The sequence below is a fragment of the Rhinoderma darwinii genome, chromosome 3, assembly GCF_050947455.1.
Source record: "Rhinoderma darwinii isolate aRhiDar2 chromosome 3, aRhiDar2.hap1, whole genome shotgun sequence".
NCBI lineage: Eukaryota > Metazoa > Chordata > Amphibia > Anura > Rhinodermatidae > Rhinoderma > Rhinoderma darwinii.
In genome coordinates this window covers 387697302-387713794 of record NC_134689.1, presented here as the reverse complement: position 1 = coordinate 387713794, position 16493 = coordinate 387697302, and the positions used below count along the sequence as shown (strand labels likewise).

General features: G+C 41.0%; 1 long non-coding RNA gene across 1 annotated transcript in view; it reads right to left on the bottom strand.

Annotated features, from left to right (window-relative positions):
- Positions 1-12790: 12790 nt before the first annotated feature.
- Positions 12791-16493, bottom strand: part of LOC142748337 (uncharacterized) — a 38176-nt gene continuing 34473 nt past the window's right edge. The window contains exon 3 of the long non-coding RNA XR_012882234.1: positions 12791-12890. This is a non-coding gene — a long non-coding RNA (uncharacterized LOC142748337). The remainder of the gene's footprint in view (positions 12891-16493) is intronic.

Below are 16493 nucleotides of genomic sequence, written 5' to 3'. Positions count from 1 at the left end.
ACGATGGAAGAGATACATGCGGATTCATAAGATAGACCAAAAGGTCATCAGCAAATGCAGAGCATTTACATTCCGTCCCACCTATGAGAATACCCTTAATATCCGAGCTGCCCCGGATGGAGGCCATGAAATGCTCCATAACGAGGACGTACAGCTATGGGGAAAGAGGGCAACCCTGCCTAGTGCCGTTATGAATAGCAAAGGACGCAGACAGGGTGCCGTTTATTTTTAATTGGGCAGATGGGGAGTGATAGAGGGCCATAATCTTACCTATAAGAGAAGGTCCTAGGCCTATATGTTGGAAAGTCTGGTGGAGGGCGGGCCAGGATATCCTATCAAACGCCTTTTCGGCATCCAGAGACAGAATTATGAGAGGGATGTGATGGGACTGGGTATGATGAATGATATCTAAGGTTTTCAGGGTATTATCGTGCGCCTCCCGGCCAGGCACAATGCCCAACTGGTCCGGATGAATTAAATGGGGAAGATGTGTATTTAATCTGGTAGCAAGCAATTTGCCATAGATTTTTAAGTCCACGTTGAGCAAGGAGATGGGGCGATAGCTGGAGCAGAGCTGAGGGTCCTTACCCGGTTTAGAAATGAACGTGACATGAGCCAAGGTGGAGCCCGTGGGAAACAAGACTGCAGGAGAAATAGAATTAAAGGCTCGGAGAAGAAGTGGCGCCAAACAGTCTATCAATGTTTTATAAAATTTGGCCATATATCCATCCGGTCCGGGACTCTTCCCCCCCGGAAGATCCTTAATAACCGCAAGGATCTCCGGCAAGGTAAAATCAGCATCCATCTCCTCAGCCACTGCACTAGACAAAGGCGTGAAAGGAGAGGGGAGCGAGGCTCGATCCGGGGAGGAAGAACTAGCTGAGGGTCGAAGGTTATATAGATCAGAATAGAATGTATGGAAGCAATCCGCAATCTCGGGGGTCGTGTGGACTACATGACCAGAAGGGGATTTAATATTTGGTATATGGGATTGGGCCAACTGAGTCTTTAACGCCCTGGCTAACATGCTTCCGCTTTTGTTACCAAATTCATAAAACGTACTCCTACAAACTTGGAGTGCATGCTGTTGGGCCGAGTCTAACAGACGTCTGGCCTCTTGGCGGGCACTCTTTAATTCCCGTAAGAGCAGAAGAGAAAACGCACGCTTGTAAGCCAATTTGAAGGAGTTGATTTTTTGGAGAGCAAGTTCCAGGGGATGGGGCCTTTCTCTTTTAAAAAGTGCGCCATGTTTTATGAGGACACCGCGGAGCACACACTTGAGCGCCTCCCACTGTATCATAGGGGAAGTAGCATCACGGGCATGATCGGACGTGAAGTGCTCAACCGTTTGCAAGAGCTCAGCATCACAGACCCCATCAAGGAGCAGGGATTCGTTAAGTTTCCAGGACCAGGGACCCTTAGTGAGAAAAGGAAGGTGTAAGGGGCAAAACACCGGGGCATGATCCGACCATAATATATTGCCTATGGGCGTGGAAACAGCCCAGGGGAGGGCATGATGTTGGAGGAGGATGTAGTCTAAGCGATTGTAGGTACCATGCGGAGTAGAATAAAAGCTATAGTCTTTATCAGAGGGATGTTGAAGGCGCCAAACATCACATAGCTGAAGCTGTGAAAGTGCGCGTCGCACCCGTCTGATAGCACCATAGGCGACACTGGAGCGACCAGTAGAGTTATCTAAAGTCGGGTCCAAGGTGAGATTAAAATCACCGCATAACACCACAGTCCCCCGTACAACCGGTAGGGCAGTGTCTATTAGCTGAAGAAGGAAAGGCACCTGACCGGTATTAGGGGCGTAGGCATTGATCACAGTGAACTCACACCCACCAATGTTTAGAACTAGGATGATATATCTAGCATCAGTGTCGGTGACAATATTGACAACCTGACGAGTGAGGGATTTATGAAGAGCTATGACAATTCCACAAGATCTGGAGTGTGAATTGTTGCTAAAATGCCACTGTGTGTAAAATTTGTGTCTAATAGCAGGGCAATGACCCTCCTTAAAGAGGCTCTGTCACCAGATTTTGCAACCCCTATCTGCTATTGCAGCAGATAGGCGCTGCAATGTAGATTACAGTAACGTTTTTATTTTTAAAAAACGAGCATTTTTGGCCAAGTTATGACCATTTTTGTAGTTATGCAAATGAGGCTTGCAAAAGTCCAAGTGGGTGTGTTTAAAAGTACAAGTCCAAGTGGGTGTGTATTATGTGCGTACATCGGGGCGTTTTTAATACTTTCACTAGCTGGGCGCTGTGAAGAGAAGTAACATCCTCTTCTCTTCAGAACGCCCAGCTTCTGACAGTGCAGATCTGTGACGTCACTCACAGGTCCTGCATCGTGACGGCCACATCGGCACCAGAGGCTACAGCTGATTCTGCAGCAGCATCAGCGTTTGCAGGTAAGATCGACTTACCTGCAAACGCTGATGCTGCTGCAGAATCAGCTGTAGCCTCTGGTGCCGATGTGGCCGTCACGATGCAGGACCTGTGAGTGACGTCACAGATCTGCACTGTCACAAGCTGGGCGTTCTGAAGAGAAGAGGATGTTACTTCTCATCAGAGCGCCCAGCTAGTGAAAGTATTAAAAACGCCCCGATGTACGCACATAATACACACCCACTTGGACTTGTACTTTTAAACACACCCACTTGGACTTTTGCAAGCCTCATTTGCATAACTACAAAAATGGTCATAACTTGGCCAAAAATGCTCGTTTTTTTAAAATAAAAACGTTACTGTAATCTACATTGCAGCGCCTATCTGCTGCAATAGCAGATAGGGGTTGCAAAATCTGGTGACAGAGCCTCTTTAAAGTGTGTTTCCTGGAAACATGCAATATGTATCTTGCGCTTCTGAAGGTGGTGCAGGATTTGCGCTCCCTTCTCAGGCGTATTCAACCCCTTCACATTGAAGGAGGCTACAGTGAGGTCAGCCATGGACGTATGCAGAACCGCATTCTGAAATGTTCCGGAAAGAGCAGGAGAGGTAGGATTCCAGGATAAATTGGCACATTTTCAGACCCTAGACTACCTTGGACCGTTGTGGTAAAAACTGATGTCAACTAACCACAACTGATGATTATGTAGTAAAAATCATGAAAAATCAGTTTTTGCATCAGTTGTAATCACTTGAGAGACAAAAAAACTGAAGCTGATACAACTGACATATGTGAACGCTCCCTGATTTGGGACTAATACCATGCTCCTTCTTTGCCCCTTCAGATTTATGTCTGTAAGGGCCTGTTCACATCACCGTTCGCTTTCCGTTGACAGCACAGCTTCCGTTTCAGTCACCATTGATATCAATAGTAACGGAAACATCGCTAATGGTTTCCGTTCGTCACCATTCCGGCAGGTTTCTGGTTTTCCGACTGAATTAATAGCGCAGTTGACTTCGCTATTGATTCTGTCGGAAAACCGGAAACCTTCCAGAATGGTGACGAACGGAAACCATTAGCGATGTTCCGTCACTATTGATATCAATGGTGACTGAAACGGAAGCTGTGGTGTCACTTTCACTTTCCGTTGCGGGGTTCACTCGACGGAAACCTCAGACGGAACCCCGGAACGGAAAGCGAATGGTGATGTGAACAGGCCCTTACCCTCTTGTAGGACTCTAAAAAATTGACCTCGACTCCGTCTTCTTACTCTGTCTTAGATCATCCCTGATACTTTTTCCTGTCTGCGACCCCCTCCCTGGTATCGCCTCTTGACTATCTGCTTACCTTGACTGTCATCTTCAGCAGCGTGTATGCCGTCGGTGACTACTCTGTACGTCTATGAGGGGGTTGAGTGTGAAGTACGGGAGGTACGCAGCGCCCTGGATAGTCTGCGCCAAACCAATTGCAGTACTAGAGGTTACATTATCGATAAATTCTAAAAAAAACAAGTGGAAATGAATAAAGAAACACATGCCCAAATTGTTGGCCACAATGGACAACACAGTTGCCTTTATTAGAACTAACTTTCAGGCCGGGTTCACATGTAGTTCACACGAATTTCGTTGCGGAAAATCCCCAGCATAATACAGTAGCAGCAGAGTGGATGAGATTTGAACAAATGTCATCCACACACTCCATAAATGATAAGCAGAAAAAATCTGCAGCGTGTCAATTGTGTTTGCGTAATCGCTGCTTTTTTGTTGCAGGTTTTCCCCATCAAATTCAATGGGGAGGTAAAACCCGCAACAAATAGCAAAAATTGCAACTCAGAAAAAAATAAAAGAATATACTTACCCACATTTCTCTGCTCCTGTGTCCAGCCCGACCTCCAGGGATGACGTTTCATCCCATGTAACCCTTAGGGCTTATTCAGACGAACGTTAAATACGTCCGTGCAACGCAGGTCGGCAGAGGGACGTGTCGCCATGGCTACGGGTAAGTATGAAACTTTTTTTTTCACCTGCTGTTATCCGCAGCGGAAGACCATGACTACCCGCCGTTCAAGTGAACCAAACTTAGATCATCATAGGATCCTATGGAGATCTACTACAGCCGTGTGATAGCGCAGGAATATTCAGTCTACCCATTCAATGCTTCCCATCATCAACTGGGAGGTGCATGTGCGCGACTCTCTTCATTTTTTACTATGGGAGTTATGGAAACAGCCGAGAAAGCGTGCGCCGCCCCCTCCCCATCCATTCTATGCCTGGATATGGCAACTGGAGTTCGCCACACCAGCTGGATATAACTTCCAGTGACCACTTCATTACATGGGGCTTCATGTACTCAAATGGTGGTCACTCAGTTAGGCAGCCAAGTGGTTGCTAGGCAACCTGAAAGAGGAATAAACAGTTTGTTAATATCTGTCCCAAATTATTTATATAGAGTTACTATAGTTACGTTAGGCTTTGATTTGATTGAGGAGTAGATGTCACCCTAAATATAATATAGTGTCTATTCAGCAGGAGCCTTGTCAGCGACTAGAGGAACATTCTTGTTTAGTTACATACACAGCTGAGGCGGAGGGGGTTATTTGGCAGATCTATTGTCCAGCACAGATGTTTATTTTTTTTAAGTAATAATCATCTTTTTATTGGGAAAATCATTTTCAGCTGCGTCCACTCATCAGATGACAGGAAAGAGTGCATTCTTTTTAATTTTATTTCAGCCTTAATATTTTGTTTGTGATTTCTTTACATTCTGCTGCCAGAATGTCACCAACAATCTTCTCTATTCTGTCCAAACTCATTCATTGCCCACTTACAGTGCCAGTCAAAATGGATAGTTATACCATTCTGACCATAGAGGATGGGGGTGCTCTTGCTATGGGGCTTGAACAGTGTCTCCCTCAAGACAACCAAAGGCTCCTTCATGACGCTTTCAGAATTGCTGATCTCAAGTGGTGGCGGCGGGGATCAGGCATTTAGTTTATTGAGCACAACTGGGGCAGTGGTGGAGTTAGTTTGTAGGCACCAGGAGAAGGGGAGGCCCATTTTCCTTTTGCTAAAGGGTCTTCCCTCTACTGACCCAGAAGAAGCTGACAGTCAGAACAATTAAAAACTTTGCAGGTAGCAGCGTAGTTCAGGTTTTCTGGGTATTCCTATGTGATTTGGGGTACAGATTAGGGGCAAGTTCAGCTGTTTATTGGGTAACCAAGTCGAAATTTGCAGTTACAGTGAAGGAAATAAGTATTTGATCCCTTGCTGATTTTGTAAGTTTGCCCACTGTCAAAGACATGAACAGTCTAGAATTTTTAGGCTAGGTTAATTTTACCAGTGAGAGATAGATTATATTAAAAAAAAAAAAAAAAAAAAGAAAATCACATAGTCAAAATTATATATATTTATTTGCATTGTGCACAGAGAAATAAGTATTTGATCCCCTACCAACCATTAAGAGTTCAGCCTCCTCCAGACCAGTTACACGCTCCAAATCAACTTGGTGCCTGCATTAAAGACAGTTGTCTTACATGGTCACCTGTATAAAAGACTCCTGTCCACAGACTCAATGAATCAGTCTGACTCTAACCTCTACAACATGGGCAAGACCAAAGAGCTTTCTAAGGATGTCAGGGACAAGATCATAGACCTGCACAAGGCTGGAATGGGCTACAAAACCATAAGTAAGAGCTGGGTGAGAAGGAGACAACTGTTGGTGCAATAGTAAGAAAATGGAAGACATACAAAATGACAGTCAATCGACATCGATCTGGGGCTCCATGCAAAATCTCACCTCGTGGGGTATCCTTGATCCTGAGGAAGGTGAGAACTCAGCCGAAAACTACACGGGGGGAACTTGTTAATGATCTCAAGGCGCTGGGACCACAGTCACCATGAAAACCATTGGTAACACATTACGCCATAATGGATTAAAATCCTGCAGTGCCCGCAAGGTCCCCCTGCTCAAGAAGGTACATGTACAGGCCCGTCTGAAGTTTGCAAATGAACATCTGGATGATTCTGAGAGTGATTGGGAGAAGGTGCTGTGGTCAGTTGAGACTAAAATTGAGCTCTTTGGCATTAACTCTACTCGCCATGTTTGGAGGAAGAGAAATCCTGCCTATGACCCAAAGAACACTGTCCCCACTGTCAAGCATGGAGGTGGAAACATTATGTTTTGGGGGTGTTTCTCTGCTAAGGGCACAGGACTACTTCACCGCATCAATGGGAGAATGGATGGAGCCATGTACCGTCAAATCCTGAGTGACAACCTCCTTCCCTCCACCAGGACATTAAAAATGGCTCGTGGCTGGGTCTTCCAGCACGACAATGACCCGAAACATACAGCCAAGGCACCAAAGGAGTGGCTCAAAAAGAAGCACATTAAGGTCATGGAGTGGCCTAGCCAGTCTCCAGACCTTAATCCTATCGAAAACTTATGGAGGGAGCTGAAGATCCGAGTTGCCAAGCCTCGAAATCTTAATGATTTACAGATGATCTACAAAGAGGAGTGGGCCAAAATTCCATCTAACATGTGTGCAAACCTCATCATCAACTACAAAAAACGTCTGACTGCTGTGCTTGCCAACAAGGGTTTTGCCACCAAGTATTAAGTCTTGTTTGCCAAAGGGATCAAATACTTATTTCTCTGTGCACAATGCAAATAAATATATATAATTTTGACAATGTGATTTTCTGTTTTTTTTTTATTTTTATATAATCTATCTCTCACTGGTAAAATTAACCTAGCCTAAAAATTCTAGACTGTTCATGTCTTTGACAGTGGGCAAACTTACAAAATCAGCAAGGGATCAAATACTTATTTCCTTCACTGTATGTGCTACTATGTTTTTAGAAGTTGAGTATCTAATTGCCTACAAGAAGCACATGTGAACAAAGGGAGACCAAACAAACTCTCTGCAGATGGTGCCTACAGGGGGTCATTCCAAGTACTCAGAAAGCCCCACATGTTAAGGAGAGGCCATCTAGTTAAATGTTAAAATTATTTCTGCTGCCACTAGGGGGAGCTCACAGCATAGAGATTTATCATTGAGTTCAAAGTAAGCTTTAGAAATCCCTGTGCAGGGAGCTCCCTCTAGGGACAATTTCATGCAGAGAAAATGTTATAATTTAACTACCAGGTTGTTTGATGGGTAACAGGGGATTTGCTCTTACCATTGTAAAGAATTTTGGAATATTTAGATTAAAGTAAAAGGAATCTGTCACATTGAAAATGCAGTCTAATCTGTGGGCAGTATGTTATAGAGCTGCATAGATTGATTTCTAGTTTTATGGGAAAAGATTCAGTATAACTTGCGCTTTATTAATTTAATCTTTCACCCGATTTCACAATACAAACTGAATACATTATTAAATAGATCTTTTTCAATAGTGAAAATAGGGAGAGAAACTTCAGCTCACCTGACACACTCCAGTGTGTCGTAGAAAGCGCCCGAATCCTCGTGTCGGTACACGGATAACAACAGGGAAGGAAGGATGGTAGGATCCAGCGCTGGGTGGCGTTTAAAATGGAAAGGATTTCCAAGTTTATTGTGATCGCTTAAAAGGAAGTCCAGTTCTGTGATGTCCCAGGTGTGTGAGAAGTGAAGGGATGGTGTCCTCTAGGCCTACGCGTTTCGGACGACTGCCGCGTCCTTAAACTTGGCTGTGGTAAATTTTCAAATGAGCGCGCTGTCAGTTTTATACAGCTGATTTTTGGCTTTAATTGCGTGTCATGATCATATGTGTGTTGGAACGCAAATGCCGGAAATAGGTGTCAGATGAATCCGGTATGTTTGATGCTTATTGAATGTGCAATGGTATGACAGATTCATTTAAACATGTATTCTGTGTGTCAGATAAAAAGGTTTTAACCTGATGTATTGATAGATGGTATGAAAAAATCTGTTTGTTTGTTACTTAGTTGATTTGTATTGTTGTTGCGTTCCAGACCCCACTTTGAGATACGAGGTTAGAGAAGAGGGTCGATTCCATAGAGTCTCCAGTTTTCATGTGAAATTTATTGCCGGTCTGACTCTGGTCATCTATTGCTACAGGTAAGTTATTATATGAAACATTGATTGTGTATTAAATTGTAATTGTGAATATAGCAAATGTTGTAATGACTTGTAAATGTTGTCATAAATGTGTTCATCTCCATTTATTTCACCTATGGCATTTGTTTCTTGTATTTATATTGGTTTTATTTTTTGTTTATTATTTATTTATGTTTTATATTTGGTGTTTATATTTTATGACACGTATATAATAGCTGATAATGTCATTTCTGATGACGGGGCGCTTATTGAAATTCGGCGAGGATGAAGTGATGGGCGTGTGAATGGGACCAACAACTGATTATTGGGGTAGGGAAACGTACATTGTTAGTAAACAAGGGCTGGGTGATGTGAGGATATTATGTACATGACAAATAGCAAATGTTATGTATGTACATATGGGAAATAGTGAATGATAAAATATTGGACTGTAGACCTTGGAGAACAGATCAAGTTTAACCTAGTATAGGTTATGCGTTGTATGGCACTTATATTGGATTGAGATACTATTTTGGATATGGAATTAATAGAGATACATTAATTCTTTTTTCACATTAAGGCCTTCTGGGTATCTTGTATTTAACCTATAAATCCAATAAGCCTCCCTCAAGTGAGTTTTATGTCTGATGTCACCACCTCGTTTGTGAGGATGAACCTTTTCTATAGCATAGCAACGAAGGGTATTGATGGTTCTGTTATGTTGGGAAATGAAATGCCTAGATGCATTGGATATGTTAAGAATGTTAGCATTTCTTATATAGCTTAAGTGTTCTAAAATTCTTGTCTTAAATTTGCGATTTGTGCAGCCTACATATTTTAAGTGACATTCCGTACATTCTATTAGGTAGATAACTGACTCAGAATTGCAGTTGATGTAGTTCTGAATGTTGAATGTTTCTGTTTGCGTGGAATTACAGAATTTTTTAGTTGGGTAGGCATGCAAGCAAACTTTGCAAGGGTGCTGGCCACATCTATAGAAACCTTTGGTTTCCAACCATGTTGTATTTTTATTCTCATTAGATGTGAATTGGGATGGAGACAGAGTATTGCCTAGGCAAGGGGCTTTTCTTGCTACTATTCTGCATCCTCCAGCTAGAATTGTGCGCAAGGTGTCATCTTCCATAAGAATGGGTAAGTAGTTGGTGACTAAATTTTTTATTTTCGTAAATTGATTACTTTGTTGTAGAATCAGTGTAGGTTGGTAAGCCGCAGATTGGGATTCATGCGTTTTATTAGTATTTTCGTTGTGGAAACCGAGTAGTTGACTTCTGGGTTTCTTGGTCATAATGTTGCGGGCTCTGCTCAGTGACCATTTTGGGTAGCCTCTTTCTTGAAGTCTGGTATTTATTTGTTTTTGCTCTATCTCGAATTGTTTTTGGGATGTGCAGTTTCTTTTTGCACGATGCATTTCACCCAGAGGTATGGCTTTGATGGTATGTCTTGTATGATCACTTTCCGCATGTAGTATGTTATTTGTAGCTGTAGGTTTTCGATGAGTTTTGGTGGATATTGTGTGGCCTACTTCACCTTCTAATTCCAAATCCAAGAAAATGATATGCATGGTGTCATGGTAGTAGGTGAATTTGAGGTTGCACTTGTTGTTGTTGAGATATTCTACAAATTCAGGGATGGTATTAATATTGCCTTTCCAGATAATCAAAATGTCATCGATATATCTGCCGTACCATTCTATGCTATTGCTATGTATATTATTGGAGGAAAAGATATAGTGTTGTTCCCACCATGACATCACAAGGTTGGCTACCGAAGGGGAAAATTTAGCCCCCATTGACACACCTTTGAGTTGTAGATAATATGTTTTATCAAATTGAAAATAATTATTAGTTAGCAAAAACATTAGTACTTCTAAAATGTAAGTTTGGAATTTTTTTTCGTATGTACTGTATTTTGAGAGATGGTAGTCAAGGGCAGTATAGGCTATATCATGTGGAATTGATGTGTATAACGATACAACATCACATGTTAGCCAAGTAAAATTCTTTTCCCAGCTTTTGTTGTGCAGTAGGTTGAGAACATGTTTGGTATCTTTTAGAAATCCAGGTGTGTTTTGTACTAATGGCTGTAATAGTGTATCTAGCCATTCCGACAGCCTTTCAAGGATTGATCCAATGCCAGAGACAATAGGTCTCATTGGTGGAGGAATTGTTTGTTTATGGATTTTTGGGAGTGCATGAATTATCGGGGTAATCGGTTGTTCAATGTAAATGAATTCTTTTTGTTTCTCGGTAATGAAACCTCCTTGTTGTCCATCTTCAAGTAATTTTTTCATCTGATGTTTAATTATCTCAATCGGATTCTTGGCCAAAATTTTATAGGTGGTTTCGTCAGATAACATGTTAATGATAGATTGTTCATAATCTTTTTTATTTATCACCGTGACGTTACCTCCTTTATCAGACATTTTTATGGTAAATTCTTTGTTGTCGTGTAATGATTTAACTGCTTGATTGAGTTTGGTTGACATATTCGTTTTGGGACGTTGTTTTTTCAGGCTGTCAGCCAGTTTGTGTAGTTCTTTTTCCATGACAGTTTGGAATCGATCCATTGAATCCGTACGTGAGCTGGTAGGATAATAAGTAGGATTTGATGTTAAGAAGTTGTGAGCTGTCGTGATTGTTTGATTGGGAGTTTCGCTTCGTAGGTGGTCTAAGCATACTAAGGTAGAGAGTTCTTGAAATGTAAATTCAGCTGGTATGGACGCTATAGTTGTTTTTGGTCTTGTCTCTTCAGCAGGTGTAATTGTCGATGGTATCTCTGGGGGAGTATTATCTGGACTTGTTTTGTATTGAGAAAAGTGTTTTTTGATGGTCAAATTGCGGATAAATTTGTTTATGTCCAGTATTGTGTTGAAGAGGTTGAAGTTTTTTTTAGGAGCGAAATTTAGGCCTAATGTTAACACTTCATTTTGTTCTGGAGTTAACGAGGTGGAGGATAAATTGGTGACGTTTGTTATCGGTATTGTTGGTATTTCCTCGGACGGAGGCGGCGGTTTTGTTCTTGATTTGAACGACTTGTGTTTCCTACCGCCCCTCCTTCCCCGTTTTTTGAAAAATGTGGAGATTTTTCTGATCTGTAGTTAGTATGAGGATGAATTGTGGTGTTATCATCTTCTGATACGCCATCCGCAGAGTCTGGTTCGGTCGAGCTGAAACTAAAATTTAGTCACCAACTACTTACCCATTCTTATGGAAGATGACACCTTGCGCACAATTCTAGCTGGAGGATGCAGAATAGTAGCAAGAAAAGCCCCTTGCCTAGGCAATACTCTGTCTCCATCCCAATTCACATCTAATGAGAATAAAAATACAACATGGTTGGAAACCAAAGGTTTCTATAGATGTGGCCAGCACCCTTGCAAAGTTTGCTTGCATGCCTACCCAACTAAAAAATTCTGTAATTCCACGCAAACAGAAACATTCAACATTCAGAACTACATCAACTGCAATTCTGAGTCAGTTATCTACCTAATAGAATGTACGGAATGTCACTTAAAATATGTAGGCTGCACAAATCGCAAATTTAAGACAAGAATTTTAGAACACTTAAGCTATATAAGAAATGCTAACATTCTTAACATATCCAATGCATCTAGGCATTTCATTTCCCAACATAACAGAACCATCAATACCCTTCGTTGCTATGCTATAGAAAAGGTTCATCCTCACAAACGAGGTGGTGACATCAGACATAAAACTCACTTGAGGGAGGCTTATTGGATTTATAGGTTAAATACAAGATACCCAGAAGGCCTTAATGTGAAAAAAGAATTAATGTATCTCTATTAATTCCATATCCAAAATAGTATCTCAATCCAATATAAGTGCCATACAACGCATAACCTATACTAGGTTAAACTTGATCTGTTCTCCAAGGTCTACAGTCCAATATTTTATCATTCACTATTTCCCATATGTACATACATAACATTTGCTATTTGTCATGTACATAATATCCTCACATCACCCAGCCCTTGTTTACTAACAATGTACGTTTCCCTACCCCAATAATCAGTTGTTGGTCCCATTCACACGCCCATCACTTCATCCTCGCCGAATTTCAATAAGCGCCCCGTCATCAGAAATGACATTATCAGCTATTATATACGTGTCATAAAATATAAACACCAAATATAAAACATAAATAAATAATAAACAAAAAATAAAACCAATATAAATACAAGAAACAAATGCCATAGGTGAAATAAATGGAGATGAACACATTTATGACAACATTTACAAGTCATTACAACATTTGCTATATTCACAATTACAATTTAATACACAATCAATGTTTCATATAATAACTTACCTGTAGCAATAGATGACCAGAGTCAGACCGGCAATAAATTTCACATGAAAACTGGAGACTCTATGGAATCGACCCTCTTCTCTAACCTCGTATCTCAAAGTGGGGTCTGGAACGCAACAACAATACAAATCAACTAAGTAACAAACAAACAGATTTTTTCATACCATCTATCAATACATCAGGTTAAAACCTTTTTATCTGACACACAGAATACATGTTTAAATGAATCTTTCATACCATTGCACATTCAATAAGCATCAAACATACCGGATTCATCTGACACCTATTTCCGGCATTTGCGTTCCAACACACATATGATCATGACACGCAATTAAAGCCAAAAATCAGCTGTATAAAACTGACAGCGCGCTCATTTGAAAATTTACCACAGCCAAGTTTAAGGACGCGGCAGTCGTCCGAAACGCGTAGGCCTAGAGGACACCATCCCTTCACTTCTCACACACCTGGGACATCACAGAACTGGACTTCATTTTAAGCGATCACAATAAACTTGGAAATCCTTTCCATTTTAAACGCCACCCAGCGCTGGATCCTACCATCCTTCCTTCCCTATTAAATAGATCTCTTAGACCTGATGAAACTGGTGCTCTTACTTTAAAAATGTGTGTAAGAATGGCTGTATAATCCTTTCTCAAAGAATTTTATGACACCAAGTATATGCATAATGGAATCTCAATCTACTCCTACCTAGAACTAACAAGCGCCTATCAGTGTCCCTCCTCCCCAGCACCATTTTGATTTCCCGCACATGCTCATTGCCAGCTGTAGTTCCTCTGGCTCTGCAGTGAAAGTCTGTCTTCCAGCAGCAGTTTTAGTATGGAATTACAGCTTCTAACTCCATCTACTGCTTTCTTTCACTGCAGAACCAGGAAAACTGCAGCTTGTACTGAGCATGTGTGAGATTTCAGCATCATGCCGTGGGTTGGGGGGTGAGAAATAATAGGAGCTTGTCAGCACTCAGTGGGAGGGGAAGGAGATTACTCCATGCATATACTTGGTCTCATAAAATGCTTATTTTAATATCAGACAGGAAAACTTTGAAAAAAGGCTGATACAGCGATTCTTACATGGATTTTCAAAGTAAGTACACCAGCTTCATCAGGTCTAAGAGATCTATTTAATAATGTATGCAGTTGGTATTGTGAAAGATCCTCTATAAACCTCTGCTCATACTGGGCTTAGGAGTCCAGAGAGCGATTGGCAGCCTTTCCTGTATAAATATGCATACAAAGATAGCTGTCAATCATGGAGTATGACCGCCCACTGGACTCCAAAACTCAGAATGAAAGAGGTTTAAATCAATAAATTACAAGTTATAACGAAATCTATTCCCACAAAAATATATATTAATCTGCTCGGCTCCCCCTGCTCTATAACATGCTGTGCGCAGATTTTCAATGTGACAGGCTCCCTTTAAATAATAGGTGCACTTTCCTGTCCTACACTTAAACCACTGTGTGATGTAATGCATGTAAAAAGCTAGCAAAGTAAGTTTACAGTACCCTGGGCCATTTTGCTTTCCCGTTTTTGCCCCGGGGATCCTGTTGCACACTTGCTGAGAATAACTCCTGGTTCTGCCCCGCAAAAAGCTGATTTATTATAAATTTGGGTTTGGCTTTTCTGATTTATGGGATTAGTTTAGTATTGCCGTAGTAATTCCACTGTAAGTAATTGGAGTTATGTGTAATTAATTTTAGTGTTCGGAAGAAGCCCATGTGAACTCAAAGAGAACAAACACTATGCAAATAGTCGCCTGGTTATAGTCAGTCCCATGCAAGAAAGCAACGCTAATCACTGTGTAACAGGCCTAGGGTCACCTATAGAGCCAAATCGAAACCATTAAACACATTCCCTTACTGCTTGCGCTATCCAATATACGACAATTTCCACATGATTACTGTTTTTGTCTGTTTTAGCTACTTCCATTTTTTATATTTTCCACAGTTTGACCTTTTGGATTTTTATTGTTTTTTGGGATCCTGTCTGACAATTTATATGTGCAGTGAATGGCTATTGAGGGTTCTTTTTGTAAATGTTGTATCTTTTAGCTGAGATTTGATTAGGTGTGACTCAACCATAAACTTCATAATACTCAGCCGGACTGCCAAGGAAAGATTGTTAAATTACAAGACTTCTTCCCGGTGGAATAGTACAACATCATTAACAACCTCAATGGTGAACATAAGGGCCAGGGTATGCTGTGAAAATCAATATGCTACATAGTATGTATGGTCATGCTAATTAGCAACGGTAGTTTTTTTTCAACATTTTTTATCAATATTACACCGTACCTTTGATTATGATTTTTTTTTTGTAATAAATCGTCACATTAAAATTGGAAAAATATCCCGAAAGTGTCACTTTTTTTTTATTGTAGATGTTGAATTTGTGTCTCCTGTCAAAATAGATGGCCTATAATTCAGGTCCCTTTTGTGCATATTAACCCTTAAACTTATGCATTTGGTTGGACATAACTTTTTACATTTCTCATGAATATGGCAATGTGAGGTCTTGTTTTTTTGCAGGATGAGTTCTAGATTTTATATATAATTTGCAAAATGTTGTATATATATATATATATATATATATATATATATATATATACATATATATATATATATATATATATATATATACACTACCGTTCAAAAGTTTGGGGTCACCCAGACAATTTTGTGTTTTCCATGAAAACTCACACTTATATTTATCAAATGAGTTGCAAAATGACTAGAAAATATAGTCAAGACATTGACAAGGTTAGAAATAATGATTTTTATTTGAAATAATAATTTTCTCCTTCAAACTTTGCTTTCGTCTTGGAATGCTCCATTTGCAGCAATTACAGCATTGCAGACCTTTGGCATTCTAGCTGTTAATTTGCTGAGGTAATCGGGAGAAATGTCACCCCATGCTTCCAGAAGCCCCTCCCACAAGTTGGATTGGCTTGATGGGCACTTCTTGCGTACCATACGGTCAAGCTGCTCCCACAACAGCTCTATGGGGTTGAGATCTGGTGACTGCGCTGGCCACTCCATTACAGATAGAATACCAGCTGCCGGCTTCTTCCCTAAATAGTTCTTGCATAATTTGGAGGTGTGCTTTGGGTCATTGTCCTGTTGTAGGATAAAATTGGCTCCAATCAAGCGCTGTCCACAGGGTATGGCATGGCGTTGCAAAATGGAGTGATAGCCTTCCTTATTCAAAATCCCTTTTACCTTGTACAAATCTCCCACTTTACCAGCACAAAAGCAACCCCAGACCATCACATGACCTCCACCATGCTTGACAGATGGCGTCAGGCACTCTTCCAGCATCTTTTCAGTTGTTCTGCATCTCACAAATGTTCTTCTGTGTGATCCAAACACCTCAAACTTCGATTTGTCTGTCCATAACACTTTTTTCCAATCTTCCTCTGTCCAATGTCTGTGTGCTTTTGCCCATATTAATCTTTTCCTTTTATTAGCCAGTCTCAGATATGGCTTTTTCTTTGCCACTCTGCCCTGAAGGCCAGCATCCCGGAGTCGCCTCTTCACTGTAGGCGTTGACACTGGCATTTTGCGGGTACTATTTAATGAAGCTGCCAGTTGAGGACCTGTGAGGCGTCTATTTCTCAAACTAGAGACTCTAATGTACTTGTCTTGTTGCTCAGTTGTGCAGCGGGGCCTCCCACTTCTCTTTCTACTCTGGT